This window comes from Heloderma suspectum, chromosome 11, assembly GCF_057233095.1.
Source record: "Heloderma suspectum isolate Gila_16-S chromosome 11, 16-S_ref, whole genome shotgun sequence".
NCBI lineage: Eukaryota > Metazoa > Chordata > Lepidosauria > Squamata > Helodermatidae > Heloderma > Heloderma suspectum.
The window spans coordinates 7,715,297-7,739,973 of NC_139468.1; the positions used below are offsets into that span (position 1 = coordinate 7,715,297).

Genomic DNA, 24,677 nt, shown 5'->3' on the forward strand with positions numbered 1-24,677 from the left:
AAGTCAGTTCTTAGAGTTTTGTTTTTGTTTGTTTTTTCTTTTCTTAAAATCGCCATTTACACAAATTTCGTCTGAAACTTGTGTAAATGGCTATTAAAAACAAAACAAAACAAAGCATGAGGACATTCATGGATTTTGGGAAAAAGCCTGCAGCTTGGCTCACAAATGCAAACTGAGCCAGGGGCTCCAGGGTAATCCAGTGAGCTCAAAAAGAGCCAGATTTCCCCACAATGGCCATCCCTACATTAGACTGGTATAACATAGGTAGGCTATGCCAGTAAGGTGAAAGAACAGGTGGCATTATTTCTTGGTCCCTCTTCAGACAGTTTTCAGTTTGGCATCCATCTTGGAACCACACACAAATGTGCAGAACTCAAGCATGCTCAGTTCCAACCTTTCTAAAGAACCATGTTTGCCTTTTGACCTTGAGGTGGCAACAGTGTAAACATTAGAACCAGCCCCCTTTTTTTGCAATTTCAAGCAAACGGGAGAGAAATCCTGAGAGAAATCCTGAGGGCTGAATGGGGCACAGAGAGGTTGTGTTCATGCAACTTTTGTGCAGAATGAAGGGTTTTCTCCCAATGAAGCAACCTGTTGCACTCCCTCACCCTGATGAAGCAGGCCCACATACAGAAATGTATTATTGCATATCGATAGCTTGCACTGTATTAGGGTGGTCTAGGCAATGAACGCTGTCTTACTGAACTGATGCCTATGTGGTGCTGATCCCTAAGTCATGACCTTGGAATTCCCACACATGTACACACACCACCAGCAGCGTCATACAAAAGATAAATTACACTCTGCATTTATCTCACTTCTGACCTTTTTTAAGCTCATTCTCCATGAATTTACATCACACCACAGCACATCTGGAGACATCACCTTGCATGAAGTGGTAGAAAACATCCATGACTTCTTTCCCATGCTATTTATTGGTGAACTGTTAACATTCAAATTGCTGCAATGGAAATTCTGAGAAATCCCTTTTTGTCCTCCCCCCCCTCCAAGTTATAATGTGAGAGATATTTTATTGGTAAATGGCCAATGATTGTATCTTCTACTGTTTGGTATTTGTGGCCAGGTATCTGAAAACTAGGGATATGCAAATCAGCAAAACTTGAGCTCACTAAAGTTCTCCAAATTCCATCTTGTAGCTTGTTCTGACTTGAGTCCTTATCAGATGGCAAGTTTTTTTTCTTTTTGCATGAAAAGCTGTCTGTATTTTTATGCATATTTTTCCAAATTCATTCATCAGTTGCACAGATCTTTGAAATGTATGTATTCTTCTAGCGTTGATGAAAGTGTGTTTGTATGCATTTTTCAAAAGTACACATTTTTTCGTGCACATTTTTCAAATGTGCGCATGCTGTTGAATACATGGGGGGGGTCTGTGAAAAATTAGGTCACATTATAAGCTTGGAAATGTATGGACTTTTGCTGCAGATTGCATCAGAGTCTGTGTTCAGTCCAAAAGGTGCAAACTGTGTAAGTCCTGATAAAAAAGAACTGAAACAAATTGCTTATAATCCCTACTGAAAACTAGGGATGGATGAGTGCCCCCCCATCTGGGTTTTCTGGGCACCTGCCCACCCCCTGCCCCTTCTTGCATGCCCCTAGACCCGTGCTCAAGCCCCACACCTGCTCATTGAGCTGCCCACACTCTCTTGTGCCCCGTCCTCCTGTGCCATGATCACCATATTGCGAAAAACGTAATGATCGCAAAAATGCGCACATAGACTTATATGCAAAATGATGGTGTGAATCGCCCATATACACAAGATTACAGGCGTAAATAGCCCATTTACATTTGTATATATGGGCAATTCACAGCACCATTTTGTGTATACGTCTGTGTGTGCATTTTTGCAATTGCCATGTTTTTTTGCAAGCTGGTGATCACGGCACAGGACGACGGGGCCTGGGTAAGGGTGGGCGGCTCAGTGAGCTTGGGGTGGGGGGTTGAGCAGGGGCAGGGGCTTGGCAAGAATGGCTCAGAGGTGCAGGCATTCTGCTAGATTTGCTGACCAAAACAGGTGCATGCACCATCCCTAATGAAAACTAAGTACAAGCAACAGAAAGAGATCCACTCCATAGCACTCTACAAAGCCAATCGATACATGGAGGTTGGGGAATAGACACAGTGGTCATGGTCCTGATTTCCCCTCCATATGTTTAGTCTACCTGCTTTCTGAAGGTCTTAAAGAGTCCAATATGAGAAAGGGAGAAATATTTTTGATAGTAGAATTGACAAGAGAGAGGGGTACATGATAGAATTGTGGGTGGGATACTCCAGAGAAGGTCTAGAACCAGCAACAGAGAGCTAAATGTCCAAAGTGCCACCAATAGAAATGTTGACACAAAGCCTATCTGTCTTGTTAAGTAAAAAACAAACAGTGGATTAATCAAGTTGGATACATTGGCATAATGCCTAGAGTCTTGGTAAGATGAAATCTTGTCTAGAATAGCAGATCAAAAATAATTGGGTGAAGTATTACACCTTGCACAATGCTCGAATGAGAGAAATATCTGACTTCGCATTTGGCCTGAGGTGTAGACTCCAAACCAAGAACATCTTGTATGTTAAATACGTCTTGCAATGATTATATGATGGTTTTCTAAGATGAATTGTATTTTAGGTGATGGGGTGGGATTGCATTGTTAGGTTGGTATTATTAATAGATTCTCATGTACACACAGTAATGTGTGAATCAGCAAAACTTGAGCTTATTAAGGTTCTCCAAATTCCACCTTGAAGCATGTTCTGACATGAAAATCCATGCATATTTCATGAACGTTTTTCATGTTTCCATTTTTCTCCCATTGCTTAAAGTATGTCTGTGTGCATTCCTCTCGGCAAGTCTACATTTTTTTCACGCACATTTCTCACAAGCGTGCATTTTTCAAACACATTTTTATTGTTGTTCTGCAAATTGCACTGTAAGCCCCTATATGAATGGACTTTGACTGCAGACTGCATTCAGGTACATGTTCAGTTCCAGGACGTGCAAACTCACTAAATCCTGGTCAAAAATGAACTGAAACAAATTTCCCATACATCCCTATGTACAGATTCAACCTCCTCTCCACACCATCTGACTCAGCTTTTGCCACTCAGATATTCAGAGATGTGTTGACCCTTACTGAGAAATTGTTGCTAGTATTATGAACACTTTTGGCTTCCACTGAAATTTCTTTACTCCTTTAGCTGAGCAGGAGCCTCCACATTTACCCTCAAAATATTTAACTAGAGGTAAAATGTGGTGACAATTCTGTTAGTAAAGTAAATGCCTATGTAGCCTGATATCTGAAGGTTCACTTGAATCCATATGAACTATCCTGATTGCTAGCCTTCTCTGCGGTGGGACCCCATTTGTAGAACTCATCCCCTACTACTATTTGCCAGGTGCCTACTTTATTAGGAATTAGGTTTTAAAAAACCCCTCTTGTGACCCCAGAGTCCAAGAATGACCTGGAAACATCCAAAAGAGGCCTTGGGGTATAAGTGTGTGTGTGTGTAGATAGATAGATAGATAGATAGATAGATAGATAGACAGACAGACAGACAGACAGATAGATAGATTGATTTAAGGTGGCTCGGCCTATTTCGTAAATCCCAATTTATGCAAATGGCAGCCATAAAGCAACCATTTAGGCAAGATGGCTGCAATCTTGTGTAAATGGCCCCTTTACAGCCCCCAATTGTGTAAATGGGGATTTAAAAAAGGTCTGAGTTGCCATTTTTATGCAAAATGGTGGCTTGGTGGACCAGCACGGACTGCTGTGCTTGTCTGGCTTGGCATGCGTTGAATTGGGAAACGTGGTGGCCTTTGGACTGGAGTCTGGGAGGTCAAGTGTGGGGAAGTCTGCCAGACACCAATCCCATTCCAGACTCCCACAACATCCCTACTCTCATGACCCCAGAGTCCAGCAGTAACCTGGAAATAGGAAATAGATGGTGAAAAAATAGTAGGGATGTACGAAAGTCACTTACCTTTTCGCAGGGGTGCTTCGCGGTGGGGGGGAGGTGCTTCGCTTCTCTCCCCAAAGTACAGGCGAGGGGGGGAGCCGTCCCACCTCGCCCGGCCGAAATTCAGGCCGGGGGGGGAGGCTTCCCACCTCGCCCGGCTGAAATTCAGTCCGGGGAGAAGCGCCCCGTCTCCCCAGCCGCGAAACAAAGTGTAAAACAACAACAGCAACAACAAAAACCCGTGATAGGCTATGTAACAATTAATGTAGCCTATCACAGCTAGATTTCCAAAGTCAGCCGTGATAGGATACGTTAATCATTACGTAGCCTATCATGGGTGACTTTGGGAAAAAAAAGCGCGTACGCAAATGGCGGTGGCCTATGGGCGCCGCCATTTGCGTTCCTTATTTGGTCCCGGTAGTCTACATAAAGATTTACGTACATAAAGTCTACATAAAGATTTACATTTGTGTACGCACTTTTTTTTTTTTTCAAAGTCACCCGTGATAGGCTACGTAACGATTTACGTAGCCTATCACGGCTGACTTTGGAAATCTAGCCGTGATAGGCTACGTTAATTGTTACGTAGCCTATCACGGGTTTTTTTGGTTTTTTTTTACACTTTGTAATGGCGGTGGCGGCAGCCGGTCGGAAGACTGGCTGCCGTCCCCGCCCCCGCCGAAAGGCCGACGAACCGCTGCCGGGACCCGCCGCCGGGAGGGACATTCACCAAAGGTAAGTCCCATCCCGGGGGTGGGGGTGGGGGGGTGGCGGAGAATTTCACTGCCGATTTCGGGGGGCCGAATGCATTGGCGCTCGGCCCCCCGAAGATTCGGGGAGAAATTCTCCGCCATCCCTAGAAAATAGTGGTGCCGATGGAAAAGTCAGTGGGCCTGAGCAACACTGTAGAACAGCTGTCCCCCCTGAGCTTGAGATACCAGAGACCTCAAGCCTAGTCCAAAAGCTGCAGCCCCAGTCCCAGGAACAGGCCAGCACATCTACTTCCAAGGGCCCCACAATCCATGACAGCAGGCCCTGGCCTGAGTTCCTGGAGATTGGGAGATCTCAAGCATTTCTCCCAATCTCCAGGAACTCAGGCCAGGGTCTGCTGTCATGGCTTGACTTTAGGCCAGGGACCAGCCCATTAAGGCCATCCATTTGCATGGAACGGTGGAGTCTGAGAGGGGGCCTTTACTGTCCAGACATAAAAAGCTTCACTCTGGTCTCAGACCTTGCTGGAGCCAATTGCATGCCGGGAGCTCTCCTTGGTGCTGCAGCCTGCAGCCTCCCTTCCTTCACTGAGTCTGTGGGCTCCTCCTTGGGGTCAGAACAAGAAAAAATGGTTCTCTTTGGCTGGTGGAATTAATAGCATTTGATTTTAAACAAATCATGTCAACAGCTAGGTTTTGCTATTCTCAGTTTTTTCTCTTTTTAAATATTTATTTCATTTCTATACCGCCCAATAGCCGAAGCTCTCTAAAGTGTTGATAGTCTTGGTTATTTTCCGAAGATACTGTTTTACTGAAGAAGATATTGTTTGCCGCTGTGGTGGAAGTAGGCAGAAACAGGATGGAAACTGCATGGAGTTCTTTCTCATTGAACATTCTCACTCATGTTCATCACTAAGATATTATGCAGCTGTGGCAAAACAGGAAGCACGAGTGACTCGCACATCCTGACCTCCATTAATTGCTGTAACATCTGATGAAGCTAATTGTGTGGGTGGCAATGCTTCATCTTGCTCAGTTCCCCATGCAATTTGATTCTCAAAGAAGGCCTCTTGATGGGCTGTTGAATTTTGCCTTAAATGTCACACAGTAAATTCAGAGGCAGAACATGTAAGGAATTTTGAAGGAAGCAGAGACGGGTTTCTCTTGGACTAGCAATAGTATGTCCCAGCCAAGCGAAAACAGGAGAGGAAGCACAGTCCAATCATGCTTCTTCTTTCGCCGTATCCAGGTAAAAGGGGCTTTGGAGTATAGGTATTGTTGCTAGTGAACAATTTCTTTACTTTTTTAGCTAAGCAGGACCCTCTGCATTTGCCCCCCCCAAATTAACTAGAGGTAAAATGTGGTGGCAATTCTGTTAGTAAATTCCTACATAGCCTAATATCTGAAGGTTCACCTGCTCCCATATTGAACCATCCTCATGGTTAGCAGCCTCAGCAATGGCCTGATCTGTGTAGTACTCTGGGTGGCTACAAGGGAGAGGGTCTTCTCTGTGATGGGAGCCCATTTGTAGAACTCCCCCCCAGCTATTTGCCAGATGCCCACTTTATTAGGAATTAGGTAAACAAAACACCCTCTCATGGCCCCAGAGTTCAGGAGTGACCTGGAAATATCCAAAAGCGGCCTTGGAACATAGGTATAAAACTACTGGAGTTCCATAAAGCAGTGTTGAGTGGTAACAGTGGCTCTAAAGAGGCCTTCCCCAATTTGGTTCCCTGCAGGTATGTTGGACAACACTTCCCAGCATAGTCCAACGTATCTGCAGTGCACCAGGTCAGGGAAGGCTGCTCTAAAAGCTGTCTTCTTCACCTCCACAAGGGTGGAGGAGACAGCTGTCTCCAAAGTTATCTAATTTGTCTCTGAAATATCCCCGTTTGTGGATCCATCTGTAATATCATTTCATGCAGTTCAGCACTATCCATCATTGCATCATAATACTTGTACACACAGTCTCTTCATTGTTTCATAGGGATGTTCTTTTTGTCGTGACGTGCCCATGTGTTTTCGTAAACTCTGTAGGGGAGGACTAACCCTTCTGTTCTGTGTTTGACTATATCCTAATACAGCACTGCCTGATCCCATACTTAAGGTTTCCGGAGGATTATTGCAGTAAGTACAATAAATTAAAACCATATTTGAAGCCATCCCAAAGCAGCACTCCATTCTGGATGATATACAGATCCTCCTAGGCTTGGAACTATGTGTGGTCATGGCACTATGACATTCTACTGAAAGCTAATACTGGAGATTCTTGATCTATCTCGGTGGTTTTATTTTACTTCTATCAAATTGTACTTAGCCATGGTTCCAGAGATCCCACGGCTCGGCTTGTAAATACAAGCCGAATTAGGCGGGCAGTGGAAATCTGTTGAGCCCCCCAAAGGCCAGATTTCCAAATGACAGACATCCCTAATCATTATTAGGATCAGACATTCTTTTCATCCCTCCCATTTTTTTCCTCACTGAACTTCCAGTTGGACAAAGACCTCTGTGATTTCAGAACTTGCACCCAGCATTTCTAGTAGAACAGGAGCTGAAGAAAACAGAGCATGGCCTCTTCTGGATGCAATGCTAAACCATGGATTAGCAGAACCTTCCTCAACTTGGTGCCCTTCAAACTATAACTCCCAGGATTCCTAACGATTGGCCATGTTGGGAAGGGCTGATGAAGTTGAAGTCCAAAACATCTGGAGGACACCAGGTTGGGGAAGGCTGTGTTAGTACTACATGAAAGAGACATTTCGCCTCCTCCAGCATGATGGCAAGGAGGAGATGGGAAGCATCTGCTTTTCTGTTTTTAACTGAACTGGCAGTTGTCTTCCCCCATACAATACCTCTGGTAACAATTCAACATCGTCATGTAGCATCTTCCCAGAGAAGGGCTCCCAAAGCATGTGCAGCTGTGTTGCTGGCAGACACTCTGCTGAGCTGTGGCAGTGCTTTTAAACTGTATTAAACATTGGGGAAAAAAATTAGGAAGCCCTTGGGCCACCTCATTATTACCTGCAACTACTACTGCCTAAGGATTGACAGATCTGGCCATTTCATTTTCTTGTACATCCATTAAAAAACAAACAAACAAACAAACAAACAAACAAACAAACCTCAAGTTAATTCTGCCCCAGATATGAAGAAATCCACACATTTTAGTAAATTATTATCAAAAATGAACTGAAATGAAATTCTCACCCATCTATACCAGTAACATTTAGGGATATCCTTTGCAAGGAAGTCTGGGCCCTTTGGGGCTTGACAGGTTTCTGCAGCATTCCCAACTCAACTTGCATTTGGGAGCAAAGCTGAAGGTTGTTCCCAAAAACCAGGAACTTCTTTCATTTTAAACAATGTGTGTAAATAGAAATTTATGCAAATTGAGGCTGCAATTTGTGCAATTTGCACTAATTGTGCAAATTGCACAAATTGCAGCCTCAATTTTCATAAATTTCTATTTGTGCAAATCAAAGCTGAAATTTGTGCAAATCACACAAATTGTGGTGGCAATTTGAGCAAATTTCTCTAAATGCAACCAAAAAAATGGAAAATCCATGAATTGACCTGACCTGACACAGATTGAGTCCGGGCATCTCACGGGAAATGAGCCAAAGCCCCAAGGGGGGGTGGGGCAAGCTGATGAAAGCTCTGTGAGCTCCACTCCCCAGCTGGATACCTTAGTCTAAGGATGTCAGAGAAATCCAAAATGGAACCAAATGAGTTTAGATTTTTATGAATCCAACCCATTGATCCCTTAATTAACAGGCTTTTCCCCTATCAGGAAGATTGTGTGGACTTACATACCATTTTTTTTCTAACTTTCCAGAAGTTTGCACAAATTTATTTGTGGAAAAATATGCAAAACTAAAAATTCTGGCCAAAAATGCACATTTCTCCCATAGGCTACAGTGTGAAAATGCACATTTGGGGGGAAATTGTGCATTTGGGGGGAATTTGTGCATTTCTGCATGTGCAAATTTGTGGCCAATGGAACAAAAGGTGCCTGACAATCCACCAAATGCGGATAGAATAGATTTTACACAATCCATGCTTCCCTTCCTCAGACTTCCCTAGCCAAATCCAGTAGGTACAACTATTCTCAGCACGGAGAGGACCGTGATGTACTTGTCTGCCATGTAGCTATTAAAATGATTTAATATACCGGGATTCAAATCCAGACTTTTAAGAGCTAAGCACTCAAAGCCCTGGGCCTGGATGGACAAATCTGTCAGTTTCTGTTTCTCCCACATTCACTTAAAAAAACAAATAAATCTTAAGTTCTTTTTGCCCCAAGTATGGAGAATTTTGTGAATTGTAGTAAAATGTTATTAAAACCAAACTGAAGCAACATTCTCACCCATTCCTACTACTATCCTCAAAGTCAGTGTATCTTTGCGTGCACCCTATGAAGTACCACCCAATTTTCCAACCCACCTTCATGTGGATTCAACAGAGCCTTGCAGGGAGAGGGGAGACTTTGCCCAGCCTGAGTTCATAGGTTCAATCCCTGGGATCTCCACTTAAAAGGATCAGATAGCAAGTGATGGGAAAGACCCTCTACCATAGTCCCTGGAAAGCCTCTGCCAGTCAGACTTGAGAAGACTGGGCTGGGGACAGGCAAACAAGTCTGTTTGCATGTCCCCGGGTTCTTCAAACATCTCCTTATCATATAATAGAATAGTAGGGTTGGAAGGGGTCTATAAGACCACTGAGTCCTTGCCGCTCGTCTCGTGCCCGATTCCTGTTCGTGCTTGTGATCTCTGCCCACTCTGCGTAAACAGGAAGCTTACACAAACCAAGAAGCCATCAAATGGGACATTTGTAGAAATCTCCCCAAATTTGTGCAAATTTCCTAATTCTGCAAATTTTCTCCATAGGCCACAGCAGGGCTGATGGGTCTACTGAGGAGATTTGCACAAATTAGGAGATTTGCACAAATTAAACTGGAAAGTGGGAATGAGACGAGCTAGCATGGGCTTGTGTTTGACAATTTGTGAACATTTTCGGCAGACACACACTCACACTCATGCTTGTATTTGGAGCTTCCAACGGGGCATGCTCACATGTTTTGCGAGCAAAAACGAAATTCTCATACATCCCTGGACTGGGCTAGATGGACTGCTGCCATGGCTTGGTACAAGGCAATGTCATACGCATTTAATCTGAGAAGAAGTTCTAGGGAGGCGAGAGAGTGGCTGACCCAAGTTCATCCACTGAGCTCCTTGGCTGAGCAGAGAAATAAATCCAGGTCTCTTGGGTGTAAGCCCAGCTATCCACTGCAATGGCTCTCTAGTTTTCTAGTCCTCCATCCATGCCATGTGCCTTCAGCAAATCACCACCTGCTGCTATGCCAATCCCAACGCCTCGGAATCAGACTCCATCATCAACTCATAATGCCTGTTATCACCCGCTCACAATCTGGTGCCACTAGATCAGTGAAAGCACATGATTGTCACTTTGTATTATGTATGCTGCCATCGCTGGGCTTCTTTGAATATATTCACTTAGCGATGCAACGCTAACATCTGCTTTCCATTTGGAGAATCAATCAGCACTTCATCTCCGTGAATGCCTGGCGCTAGCCAATCCTATTGTGTACATCGCCTTAAATCCCCATGAAGTCCTCCACTGAACGTTGCATCCAGATTGCCCCTTGTTTTTCTCGAGGGACTTAACTCAAATTAAATTTGGCACACAAGTCTTGAACAGTTTCTGTACTGGGGACCTGCAACTTATAAAGTTTTTGGGAACATGTTGTGGACTGTCTTTGAGAATCCCGGAGTTGTTTGGCATGTAGCATGACTTTTATTTTACTTTTCAAAGTAGAGTTAAATGTCGAGTGTAAATCATAACACTACAAATTGTATTTTGTGTGTGTGTGTGTGTGTGTGTGTGTGTGTGGGATGAGATGGTTGTGGCATTCTGAGTTAGAATTTTGCAACAGTTGTGTAGTCCACACTATGCAGTACATAAGCGAGGTGGGTTAAAATTAGGGCTGCAGCGCTTAAGCAATTAATCAGAACATTTTAAATCCAATTCAATGGTCCTGATTCACTGGGCAACATAATATCTACCTACCTACCTACCTACCTACCATCTGTCATTCATTCATTCATTCATTCATTCATTCATAATATTTATATATATATATTCATAATATTTATATATATACAAAATATATTTATATTTTGGAGCGGTGAACAGCAAGATAAAAGAATAAAACCCCATAATTTAAACAATTAAAACATTTTAAAGGAACAGATTCTGAACATAATAAACTGCAGCTGGTCACTCAGGGAAGGCCTCCCAAAATAATGTTTTCAGGAGGTGTAGAAAGTAGGGGTGTACGAAACCCCGCTTACCTGGCTCCACTGCGTTCTGCAGGTGGGGGAGGCGATCCGTTCCTCCCCCAGGAATCCTCGATGGGGGGGAAGGCGATCCGTTCCTCCCCCCCGGAATCCTGCCTGGCCGGCTGTGCTCCACAGCCAGGCTGCGGAGCTGCCGGCTGGGTCAACCTGCAGCGGGGCCTCCAGCCGCTGCTGGGCTGGTGCGGACGCAAATGGCGTCCTGAGTAGGGGATGCCATTTGCGTCCCTATGGTAGCCCGTGATAGGCTACGTAAATATTTACGTAGCCTATCACGGCTAAAGCAGGGACGCAAATGGCGTCCCCTACTCAGGATGCCATTTGCGTCCGCACAAGCCTGGCAGCAGCCGGAGCCGCCGCCGGAGCCGCAGCCGGAGCTGCAGCCAGGTAGGCTCCATTTCGTGGGGCTTTTGAGGGGTGGAGGGCTCCGTTCCACCACGGATTCTGAGGGGGCAAATTCACTGGAATTCGGCCCCCCTGAGATCCGTGACGGAATTCTCTGACATCCCTAGTAGAAAGCAACATGACGTTGGCACTTGCCTGGCCTCCAAAGGCAGGGAGTTCCAAATGAAGGGGGCCACTATGCTGAAGGCACAGATCTTCTGCTGGACTCCAATCGGGCCACAGGTCCACGTGGAACCACCAGGAACTTGCCCTCTGATGACCTCAGTGACTGGGCAGGTTGGGAAGGGAGAAGGCGCTCTCTCAGGTATCCTGGTCCCAAGTTGTTTAGGACTTTGTACACTAGTACTAAAACCTTAAGCCTGGCCCAGTAGCAGATAGGCAGCCAGTGCAGTTCCCCCAGCAAAGGAGTTACATGCTGGAAAGGGGCAGCTCCCGACAACAGCTGAACTGCTGCGTTCTGCACTAGCTCAAGGTTCTGGACCAGCCTTAAGGGCAGCCCCACATAGAGCTCATGTCAGTAATCCAGCCTTGAGGTTACTATTGCCTGTACCACCATGGCCAAGCTATCCCTGTCCAGGAAGGGCCGTAGTTGGTGAACCAGCCAAAGCTGGTAAAAGGCATTCTGAGCTGTCATGATCACTTGGGCCTCCAGCGACAATGATGGATCTAGGAGTTTCCCCAGACTATGAACCTGATCTTTCAGGGGGAGTGCAACCCCTTTCAGAACAGGCAATGAGCCTATCTTCTGGACCTGGGAACCGCTCACATATAGGGCTTCAGTCTTGCCAGGATTCAGCTTCAGTTTATTAGCCCATTACTGAGTTTAGGTACTGATCCAGGACTTGCACAGCCTCTCCTGATTCAGATGTCACAGGGAGTTAGAGCTGTGTGTCACCAGCATACTGATAGCATTTAGCTCCAAATCCCCTAATGACCTCTCCCAGCGGCTTCATATAGATGTTAAACAACATTGAGGACAAGATGGTGTCCTGCAGCAGCCCATAGTTCAATTGTCAAGGGGCTGAGGAATAGTCACCCAATGTTACACTTTGAAATTGGCCCTGTAGATAGGACCGGAAGCACTGTAATACAGTGCCGCTGATACCCATCCCATGGAGTTGATCCAGGAGGATACCATGGTCAGTGGTATCAAAAACTGATGAGAGATAGAGCATAATTAACAGGTTGCACTCCCCCTGTCCCTCTCTCAATAAAGGTCATCCATCAAGGTGACCAAGGCTGATTCAGTCCCGTAACCAGATCGAAACCCATACTGGAATGGGTCTAGATCATCAGTGTCCTCCAAGAGTGCCTTCAGTTGCTCTGCCATGACCCACTCAAGTATCAGCTGTACTGGCTGCCAGTCAATTTCTGGGCCTGATTCAAAGTTCTGGTATTAACATTCAAAGCCCTAAACAGCCTGGGGCCAGGTTATCTGAAGGATCGCCTCCTCCCATATGTGCTTGCCCAGACCTTAAGATCATCCTCAGCGGCCCTCCTCTCTGAGCCCCTGCCAAAGGAAGTGAAGTGGGTGGCTACTAGGAGGAGGGCCTTTTCTGCTGTGGCACCCCGGCTGTGGAATGAGCTCCCTAGTGAGGTTCGCCTGGCAGGCACCTACATTGTATTCCTTCTGGCGCCAGGTGAAGACCTTTTCATTTTCCCAGGCATTTTAGCATTTTAGCTTTCTAGGCTTTTAGCTTTGCTGTTTTAAATCTGTATTTTAAATCTCTGCATTGCTGCTCGGTTTTATTCTGGTTTTATTCTGGTTGTATTGTTATTGTGGTTTTAATGCTTTTATAGTTTATATTGTTTTACTGTGTGCTTTTTGGTTTTAATTTTTGCGAACCACCCAGAGAGTCTCGGCTATTGGGCAGTATAGAAATGAAATGAATAAACACATAAGTACCTCCACTAGAAGAGAGGTATTTGTAACTGGGCAGTAGTTGTCTAATACCAGAGTGGGCTTCTTCAGGAGTGGCCGCACTACTGCCTCCTGACAATGTTTGTCATAGAAGCCGTGAAGCTGGAATGCCAGAGACAGCCTCAGCATGGAAGCTGAAGTCACCCAGAACCACCATCCTGGGTTCCTCGAATACCACGCTCAAGACTGCCTCTGCCAGCTCAGTCATGCCAGGGAGGATGCTGGGCAGCAGGGTAAGTGGTACACCAGCAGCATCCCCAATCTGTCTCTATGGTCCAACAGTAGGTGCAGCCCCATAAGGTCTGCTCCAAGGTGGAGTGGTTTCCTGGTGATAGAGATGGAGGTTCTATGAACCACAGTGACTCCCCAACCCCCAGCCCTCCAACCTATGCTGGTGCTTCACTGAGTACACAGGTGGGCAGAGCTGAGTCAGGTCAACCCCACCCAGCTCACCCCCTCCAAGTATCAGTAATACATGCCAGGTTGGCCTTCTCATCCATGATTAAATCATGAATGAGTGCGGGCTTCTTGTGGACCGACCTGGCATTAAATAGCAGCACGACAAGACAGGAGGGCTCAGTGAATGAGATATCAGGCACATGAGAGCTAGAGGAAGGGGGTAGAAGGGGAGCAGTGTGTAGATTTCTGTGGCCCATCTACTTTGATGTCCCAACACCCTCCTTCTGCCATATCTTATTCTGCCCCAAGTCACTGGAATAGTGGTACCTGCTCCTTGGGTCCCTGTATCAGAGTTTCCCAAGCACATCCTTACCACACCAGAACTACCCACACACTCTCAGTACCCACCCACCATTCGACACATACACTAAGCTTATCCAACAGTCACTCCCAACCAAACAACACAATCACAGTTTGTAGCTTGTAGTTATAACCAGCCACTGGTCACATCTAGACATCAGGCTTGCCAGCCAGCCAGCCAGCCAGCCAGCCAACATAAAGCACAAGAAGGTGCTTATTTCCTAGCCATTCAAACTACCTCCATTAGTTCATGCTCATTCCATTGGTCGCCTGAAGTGTGGCAAATAGTTCTCCCACCTGGCTCTTACCCAGGGGAGGCCCCGCGTCTAACTACCACTGTCTCTCACCCTGGGCAGAAGAAGCAACTCTGGTACATGAAGCCCCGATCCCCTGTCTCTCACCCAGGGTGGGCAAACAATGAGATGTAAGTACAGCTGTTATCAGGGGATCCCTGCTCTCACTCAGGGACACCCCACTAACACAAAACAGGTAGTCAATGGACAAGCAGAGAGTAAAAAGAAAACTAAGGAACAAGAAGAAAGTAAGAGACACCCTCACCCTCGTGGCATCCTCAAGGGGCAAACCAAAGGGGTGCACCCCTTTGGGGTTGCCCTTACTGGGGCTGTCCACCAGTGGCAGCCCACCATCTCTTGGCAGGGCGGCTTAAATCTCTGTGATGCCAAAGGTCTCAAAATGGTTAAGAGACAGCTCTCTGTTAAAATTGGTGGGAGATCTTCAACAGGTGGCTTCACTCCACAATCAGTGTCAGGCTGACTCAAGGCAAAGCTACTAGGAGGTGTGTGTGTGTGTGTGGGGGGGGGGGGCGCATTGCAAGTAATTGCAATGAACTAGAACAGGTGGAACAAGTCTCTCCAAGTTCTCTTCTCTCACCAGTCTCTCGCCAGTTCGAAGTGCAGAGTGCCTGGTCCTGAGTCTGTCTATCTATCTTAGGGGTGTGCATCAACTACAGGATTCAGTTTGGACCCTGATTTGGTGCTTAGAAAAGCAGCCTGATTCAATGTGGACCAATTTGGAAGCTACCCGGTTTGACTTGGGTCTCTGCCAGAAGCAAGATTCAGAATGAAGCTTTGTGTCTGCCATTGACTACCATAGGAAATCCACAGAATCTCAAACATGTTTTACTTTTTAATATAATAGGGTCAACTTTGCAGGCATAATAGAAACTTCATAGAAATAGGTGCAAGGGCATTGGTTCTGAGCGCCATAAATAAACAAACAAACAAACAAATAAAGGAAAGTGCATATAACTTATTTGTTTCTCGACAGCATTAGATGACATTTGCCAGCAGAGTTGCCCCCTGTGTGGGAGTAATCCTTGTCAAATTTCAAGCAGATAGTTGCAAAGGCTTCCTGTGTGTGCAATGGGTTTTTTGGTTTCAGAATCTGTGCAAATTTGCACATGCAAAGATGTGCAAATTCCTACAAAATGCACAAATCCCCCCAAATGTGATTTTTCATGCTTTAGCCTATTGGGGACATGCACATTATCAGCCAGGTTTTTTTATTTTTGTGTATTTTTCTACCACAAAATTTGTGCAGGTTAGAAAAATGGTCCGCAAGTCCATGGAATCTGCCCAACAGGTGGAAAGCTGGTCCACTGCAGAATCCATGAGTCAGATTCATACAAATCTGAACTCATTTGGTTCCATTGTTGATTTCTCCAACATCCCTAGTGGGGAGGAGAGCTCACAGACTTTTTTCCCTCCCAAATCCATCTCCCTGCTGTGCTTGTAGTACTCTGCACCTGCTTGGTATTCTGGGAGCAGTAGAGGGGTTTCAGCAATTGTAGGATGTTGGGGAGGGGCATGCAATGTTGGGGAAGGGTAGGCAAAGCATGCATGACTTTGGGGCAGAGCCAACAGGTTCTGCCTCACTCCTCCCTTCCATACAAGCCTCAGAGGCAAACATCTGAATAGTATTGCTCTTATATCTCATCCCACCATTGAATCTTAGTTTGCAAGCCCCTTGACCTGTCTTTTTTCCTTATGTGGTTCAATAAAGGGCTGCACACACTGGCTGTACTGTATAATATCTTTCAGTTCATTAATTATAAACATCAAAGTGTGATATTTGTTTTTTCAGTACTGCTGATTAAAAATGTTCTCAAATAGAATTGTGCTGTGTATTTAATCTGCAGGGTCTACTTACAGAAATCCAAGAAAAACAGCTCTGGAGAGAGAAAGGCGGGGGATGGTTTCCTTTATTTCAAACATGTTTTGAGGATTATTTGGTTGAAAGGATGCAAATGTTACAATTACGTCAGGAGACTTTGAATCTGGTGTTGATCATCATCTTGAAGGTGGCATTATTGATGAGCAGGTTCCAACTTTTTCAGACTAATTGTGAGGTTTGCAGTGCCTTGAAAAAAAGAAGAAAAAAGAGTATCCCTAAAAACTCATGTGGCCCGAACCTACCATGTTTTGCACAGATCTCATTCAGTTCAGCAGACCCTGCGTGAGAGAATTTCCCAAGTGATTAATTTCACAGTCTTCCTCCACAGAACCTGGATGCTCTTTGCATCTATTTGTTGCCTCTTGCTGCTTCTTGATCCGGTTGCAGAAATCCAGTTCCTGGATTGCTTGTTTTCCTCCTCACTTCTCAAACATTCACTTTATAGGGATTATTTGGACACCATGTTTGATGCTAAAGGTGACCCAAAATGGTGGGGAGGGAGGTTTTTTTTTTAATGTATTCTACTGAAAAGTGGGCTGAGCTTCACTTCCAGTGATTGGGAGGGGACTGCCCTCTGCTGTGAACTCACTTGGTGGCCTCAATTAAGAGCACAATCCTATGCATTTTAGACAAAAAAAGTAAGACTTTTTTCTGTCTAAACCTGCATAAGATTATGCCCTAAGGCCCTAATGCATGCATAGGATTATGTCCAAGCAGGGATGAGTTTTGTTTGTTTGTTTGTTTCAGTTTGGTTTTGATAAGAATTTACCAAAATTCACAAAGTTATCCATATTTGGGACAAAAAAACCTTGTGATTAAAGAAATTCAAATATGGGAGAAACTGGAACTGATGGATTCATCCATCCAGGTCCAGGGCTTTGAATGCTTAGCTCCTCAAACTCTGGGTTGGAATCCCTGTATAGTCAACCGCGTTAGTGCCGAATTAGGGCTGCCACCTCTCTTCTTTTCTGACAGGCTCCTCATCTTTAACAGTTACATGGTCGGCAAGTACACATCATGGCCCTCCCCATGCTGGAGATGCCTGTACCTATTGAATTTGGCTGGCACAGATGGGTGAGAATTTTGTGTCAGTACATTTTTATAGGCTTTTACCAAAATTCACAAAATACTTCATAATTGGCAAAGAAAGAATTTTTAAAGATTTTAAAAATGTGAACATGGGGAGAAGTGAAACTGACAGATTTGTCCAACCCTATGCCCAACTGCAATATGGGAATAGTAAGACCAACTTACCCAACAGGACTGTTGTATGGGTTACATAGATCTGTCTCTGTATGCATCAGAATGAGGAGGTAGCATGCTGTGATGATAGAATGGACTGCACCATTTCAGACTGCAAATGTGGAGGGGCGATGGTTTCTTTTTAAAAAAATACTCCCTTGTGTTGAAAACAACAACTCCATTCAAAGAGAAAACCAGCGTAGCTGTAAAAGGATGAACTAGCTCCATTCTCTCCAATGTCCTTCTCATTGCAGGGAACGTTTGTACATGGGAAAGCATTTGGAAGTGGCATCCCCTGGTATTGTTTGAAGCGGCACAGTCCATTCCATAGGACCCCCATCTCACTGTACTGCAACAGCCAATCCATTCTGAAAGATCATGTCTCATGAAGTGTGCAAATTATGCAAATTCAGCCATAAGTTGTGTAATCTGCACAAAACTGTAATTTGTGCCAATTGCTCAGAAATTTGCACAAATGGCAGAACCTCCCACATCCACCCCAAATGTGCAAAATTCCTGGAAAATCCATGAACTGGGCCAACTTTCTCAGATAGATTCAGGGGCCACAGTGGAAAGAGAAACAAGGTCCAGGGGACTGAGCTTAGGAAAATTTATTTATTTATTTATTTATTTATTGCATTTATACCCCGCCTTTCTCCCTCTCGCAAGGAACTCAAGGCGGCTTACATTATCCTCCTCCTCACCGTTGTATCCTCACAACAACAACCCTGTGAGGTAGGTTGGGCTGAGAGTCTGTGACTGGCCCAAAGTCACCCAGTGAGCTTCCATGGCCAAGTGGGGACTAGAACCCAGATCTCCCGGCTCCCAGTCCGTCACTCTCACCACTACACTACACTGGTGGAAAACTCATCCAATTCCACTCCCCAAACAATTATCTAACTGCACCTCTGTCCTTATGTCTTGAATGAAGGCGCCATCAGTGAATATGTAAGTGGCATCCCCCAATATTGTCTGAGGTGGCACAGTCCCTCCCATTGGGCCCCATCTCACTGTACTGCAAGAGCTGACCCAGCCTGAGACATAATGTCTCATGAAGTGCTTTGAACTCTCCAAAGCACTTTATGGAAAGACATCTCCTCCTTGAGCCTCCTTTCATCTTTCCTCGGCTTGCCTCCTTTCCCTCTTCCTGTTGTTTGCTTCTAATATTTTTTGTCCTAATCATCTGGTCACAATTTATTCTACCCACCCCAGAGTAAAACAGCCCCTCCACATCTCACTCTGACTCCCATCAATAACTCACCTTCCCTGTTGAGCTGTAGACCAACATTTTTCTCCATCATTGTTGAGCATTCCAAAGCTCTGAGCAGCTCCAAGCAGCTGCCTTTAAAACAAACACAACACCAAAAAAATAAAATAAAAATCAACCTGCCAGAAAAAATGGCTTTATTCTTCACCCCTGAAATTATTTTGGCTCAAGGCCCAAGACCAGTAATGTTCAGTTTTGGACCAATTACAGGTGTCTGCTCCAATATGCCATAACTCATCAGTGTTATAAATATCTGCTTCACACTACTGAAAGAGGGAGACTCCTGGTAATCCAGCAGAATACCGAGCTTCACTGTGTGCCTATGTCTGGTAGAGCAGTAGTGGTTTTGTTGCTGTTGTTCTTTTTCAAGTAGGATCCAGAAGGTACTTCTAGAGGAAGGACTTCTTCACACAGCACATAAACTATGGAATTCACTGCTACATGATGTAGCTATGGCCACCAACCTGGATGGCTTTACAAGGGGATTAGACAAATTCATGGAAGATAAGGCTATCAATGGCTACTAGTCATGATGGCTATGTGGTATCTCCAGGATCAGAGGCAGTCTGCTTCCATATGACAGTTGCTGGATAACATGAGGGTGCTATTGCATTCATGTTCCATGTGTGAGAGTCCCAGAGGCACCTGGTTCATCACTTAAGAACGGAATGAAGGAGTAGATATGCCTTTGGTCTCATCCAGCATGGCTCTTCTTATGTCTTTATGGTGGCAATTCTAGCAAATTTGATTGATTAGAATTGGGTGAGTGACCTGTGGCTTGCATTAGATTGGCTCATCAATAAATGGAGCCGTTCCCCCAAATGTTACTTCCATTGGATTGCATAGAGGAGGTAAAGAGGCCGCACCCCCCACACACACACACTCACACACCCAAACTCCAGGAGCTGGTGGGGAACCCCCCCCATTGAAGACCCTTGGGGCAAGAGGTTCCTGAGTGGGGGTTAGGTTTCCCAACCATCACCAGCGCACTTCTGAGTGCAGCCACTTTTTGTTTCCAAGGTTTGGGTTCAAAAGTTGTGGTGGGATCTTCTCTAACTTTGATTTTAATCCAATCCACTGGACAATTCATGGTCTCCTAATGTTTGCCCCTTTGAGGTGAGCATAACAAGCCCCCAAATCTTATATACAGGATTGAGAAGGACATCTGATATGCCAGCCCAGCATTAAGACTTGCTACTAGGGTTGTACAAAACCCCACTTACCTGGCTCCGTTGGGGTCTGCAGGTGGGGGGAGGCGATCCGTTCTTCCCCCCAGAATCCTCGATGTGATAGGCTACGTAAATATTTATGTGGCCTATCACGGCTAAAGCAGGGATGCAAATGGCATAGGGGATGCCATTTGCGTTCCTGCTTTAGCCGTTATATGCTATGTAAATATATATGTAGCCTATCACAGGCAAGCATAGGGACACAAATGGAATCCGCTACGACGGCCGCCATTTGTGGCTGCAGTAGCCCGGCAGCAGCTGGAGCCGCCACCGCCGCTTCATCCACTGCCGGAGCTGCTGCTGCCGCATCCACCACCAGGTAGGTCCGTCCCGGGGGGATTCGACGCAGTGGCGGGGGGGTAGGCCATTCCGCCATGGACTCCGGGGGGCTGGATTCTAAAGAATCTGGCCTCACTGGAGTCCGTGGTGGAATTCTCTGACATCCCTACTTGCTACATGTTTAAAATGGTTGCATATACCAACCCCTGTGTAGGGATCATTGAACATGTGATGTTGGAACTCATAGAAGTTCACTGAATTTTTCCTGGAAGCTCATTTCACCTCGTTCTAGGGGTGGACGAAAGACACTTACCTGTCGTCGAAGCTTGTTCGCGGTGGGGGGGAGGCGCTTTGCTGCTCCCCCCGCGAAGTTCAGGCCGGGGGGGGGAGGCTTCCCGCATCGCCCGGCCGAAATTCAGGCCAGGGAGGAGGCTTCCCGCCTCGCCCGGCCGCGAACTCGAAAGTTTAAAAAAAACCAAAAAACGCCCCTGTGATAGGCTACGTGACGATTAACGTAGCCTATCATGGCTAGATCTGCAAAGTCAGCCGTGATAGACTACGTTAATCATCACGTAGCCTATCACGGGTGACTTTAAAAAAAAAAAGCGCATACGCTAATGGCGGCCCCCATAGGGAGCCGCCATTCGCGTTCCTTATTTGGTCGCTGTAGTCTACGTAAATCTTTACGTAGACTACAGCGACCAAATAAGGAACGGGAATGGCGGCTCCCTATGGGGGCCGCCATTATCCGTACGCGCTTTTTTTTTTTTTTTAAAGTCACCCGTGATAGGCTACGTGACGATTTACGTAGCCTATCACGGCTGACTTTGCAAATCTAGCCGTGATAGGCTACGTTAATCGTCACGTAGCCTATCACGGGGGCGTGTTTTTTTTTTCTTTTATTGGAATGGCAGCGACGGCAGCCGGTTGAAAGACCGGCTGCCGCTCCTGCCCCGCACAAACACCCGCCGAACCGCCGGCCGGACCCGCCGCCAGGAGGAACATTCGGCAAAGGTAAGTCCCGTCCCGGGGGTGTGTGCGGAGTGCGGGGGGGGGGTGCGGAGGATTTCTCCCCAAAACTTATTTGGGGGGCTGAACACGTTGGCACTCGGCCCCCCGAAGTTTCGGGGAGAAATTCTCCGCCATCCCTACCTCGTTCACATTCCTGAATGCAAGCATCTTTTTTTCCCCAGTTGGGAAAAACTGCATTTTTTATAAGGGAAAGCATGCATTTTTAAACGTGCACATTTTTCATATGCTGAAGTGTAGGGATGGCAGAGAATTCCACCACGGATCTCGGGGAGGCCGAATGCCCGTGCATTCGGCCCCCCAAAATCTGTGGTGGAACGGCCTGCCCCCCCGCCCCCCCTGCAGATCCCCCCGGGATGAGATTACCTGGGGCGGATCTTCCGGGTGGTGGCGGCTCTGGTGGCGGCTGCGGTGGCTGGTCTTCTGGCCATTTGCGTACGTCTTTTTTTTTTTTTTTTACCCAGATGTTTTAGGCTATGTAAGAACTTATGTAGCCTAAAATGACTGGGTAAAAAAGAAAAAAGAAAAAGGTGTACACAAATGGCGGCTATGGCCGCCACCATTTGCGTTCCTTATTTTGGGCCGTCTTACTCTACGTAAATAATTATGTAGACTAAGACGGCGAAAATAAGGGGAATGCAAATCTTTTGCGGTGGGGGGGAGTCACTCCATCCCTCCCTGGAATCCTCGATGGGGGGGGGAGGCGATCCGGTCCTCCATCCCTCCCTGGAATCCTCGATGGGGGGTGGCGGTTCTGGTGGCGGCGGCTCCAGTGGCTGGTCTCCTGGCCGGCCACAGCTGGGCTGCTGCCGCCGCCACTGCAATCCTTGCAGCCGTGATAGGCTATGTAAGAATTTACGTAGCCTATCACGGCTAACTCTTCCTCAAAAACCAACCCCCCCCCCGCAGCGTACGCAAATGGTGGCGGCTACGGTGGCCGCCATTTGCGTTCCCTATTTTTCGCCGATTTATCTTATGTAAATATTTACATAAGATAAAACGGTGAAAAAAGGGGAATGCAAATAGCGTAGTGGACTCTATTTGTGTTCCTTTATTTTTCGCCATTCTAGCCTACGCAAATATTTACGTAAGATAAATCGGCAAAACATAGGGAATGCAAATGGCAGCCGTCGTAGCCACTGCCATTTGCATATGCTGTGGGGGGTTTTTTTGGGGGGGTAGCCGTGATAGGCTACGTAAATTCTTACGTAGCCTATCACGGCTGCAAGGATATCAACGCCGCTGCTGCATCCGCCCTAGGTAAGTGTCATCCTGGGGGGATTCTGCGGGGGGCAGGGGGGCAGGAGGCCATTCCGCCATGGATTCTGGGTGGAATCCATGGTGGAATTCTCCGCCATCCCTAATTTTTTGGATATGCACACTTGTACAAGTGCACACTTTCAAATGTGAACTGAAGTACAAAAAATTACAAAAGATTCCTGAGAATTGTGTTCCTGTTTGCATTCGCATTCAGGACTTCAAATGTTCATGTGATTGGTGAACACTGATAGTAAAGGTTATCAATGGCTACAAGTCCTGATGGCTATGTGCTACCTCCAGTACCAGAGGCAATGAGCCTATGTACACCAGTTTCTGGGGAACATGGGTGGGAGGGTACTGTTGCGCTCATGTTCTGCTTGAGCATTTCCAGCCAACAGCTGTTTGGCCACTGTGTGAACAGAATGCTGGACTAGATGGACCCTTGGTCTGATCCAGCAGGGCTCTCCTTATGTTCTTATGTTCTAACAGGAATGAAATTCCCGTACATTCCTACCACTGTGCCTCACACTGTCACAAAGCATGCTACGTGTCCATTAAGAGAAGCCTAAAGACCTAGGTAGTTTAAGGCTAATCTTCCCCCATGTGAACCAACATGGTGGGATGGGTGAGAAATCCACTCCTCCCCAGCCTTTCAGTGAGCCGAGACAGAGTTGCATTCCAAAATCTGCATTTTTGTGAGCTTTCCAGTGCAGCTCATCTCAGCAAAAATGTGCACAAAATTGTGCATATTAGGGGAAAGTGCAGGCAAGATGCATCTATTTGAGAAAAGCGTGCACAAAGCTGCATTTCAGCAATGTAAAATACTTGGGGGGAAAGGCATGTTTAAACATGCACACAGAAATTTACATTAACACATACTTTAGGGAAAATCTGCACACACACCCCTCGGGCAATTTCTGTACAGATTTCTGTAGCTTTTTTTTTTTTTTTAAGGCAAGCTCATGCAGACATGGGATAGAATGAGCCTGACCTCAAACAACCGTCCAAAGTCCAAGACTGAGAGATCTATCTATCCTTACCTGCCTGAATATTAAGATTAGGGCTGTGCACTGCCTCGGTCCGAAACCTGAATGACGAGTCAAACTGGGCTGCTTCAGACGTGCCTCCATGTGATACGAAGTGGAGCAGAATAGCAACGAGGCACCCTGGAGCAAAGCAGCTTGTACACGAAGCACCTCATCTGACTCGGTGATTCATTCTAAGCAACCCAGACAGCCTGGTCCCAAAAGTATCAATTTGAGAAAAGTTCAGTGAGGGTTGAGAAGGAGCGAGGGGGGATGGGAGGAGGAAGAAAGGAGCTTTGGCAATTGGAAACTGTAGTTGCCAAATTGGGGCTGAACGTAACCCAGCATTCTCCAATCAGAGACAGTGAAGGATGAGGGGGGAAGACTGCATAACTGGAGAAAAACGGCTGTGTTTCAGAGACAGAGATCATTCTGGTGGTGTCACTTAGGGATGTGACAAACTTCCCCCCTTCTCCCCCCCCTGCAGTCCCTGCTCCGCTCACTGGTCCCTCCACCACTGCCACAATCATCATCTTTTTAAAAAACATGGTGATTGGAATTCTATGTGCACATAGACATATATGCAAAAAGTGCCATGAATTTTGAGTTTATGGGCAATTCACAGAACGTTTTGTGTATATGTCTATGTGTGCACATAGACTTATACACAAAAAGCGCTGTGAATCACCCAGGCAGGAGGAGGAAACGAGGCGCATGTCCCTGCTGCTCGCTAGCTGTCTCCTCCTCGAGAGCAGGAGATGGCTAGCAGTCCTTGGGGGTGTTTCCATCAGCGATTTACCCCCTTGATTGACAAGGCACAGTGCCCCTTCATTATAGAGATCCTGTGGATTAAAATGGGGGCTGGTTTCCAACTTTGTGTTGGAAGAAAGTAAAACAGGGATCCATGAAATCACAAAGGGATCCTCATGATTTCGTATGATTTTTAAATGGGAGACTCCCCAAACCACCATCCAATCACAGAGCACATCTGCCTCTGAGCCAGAAAAGTCATGG

General features: G+C 46.1%; 1 protein-coding gene and 1 long non-coding RNA gene across 2 annotated transcripts in view; one reads left to right on the forward strand and one right to left on the reverse strand.

Annotated features, from left to right (window-relative positions):
* Positions 1 to 24,677, forward strand: part of THSD4 (thrombospondin type 1 domain containing 4) — a 564,631-nt gene that overhangs the window by 397,676 nt on the left and 142,278 nt on the right. The window lies entirely within an intron of this gene.
* LOC146336950 (uncharacterized) lies at positions 15,269 to 23,883 on the reverse strand. The gene is made up of 3 exons (XR_014785310.1): positions 23,679 to 23,883; positions 18,836 to 18,916; positions 15,269 to 16,518 (listed from the first exon to the last, which is right to left on the reverse strand). It is a non-coding gene; the product is annotated as an uncharacterized LOC146336950 (long non-coding RNA).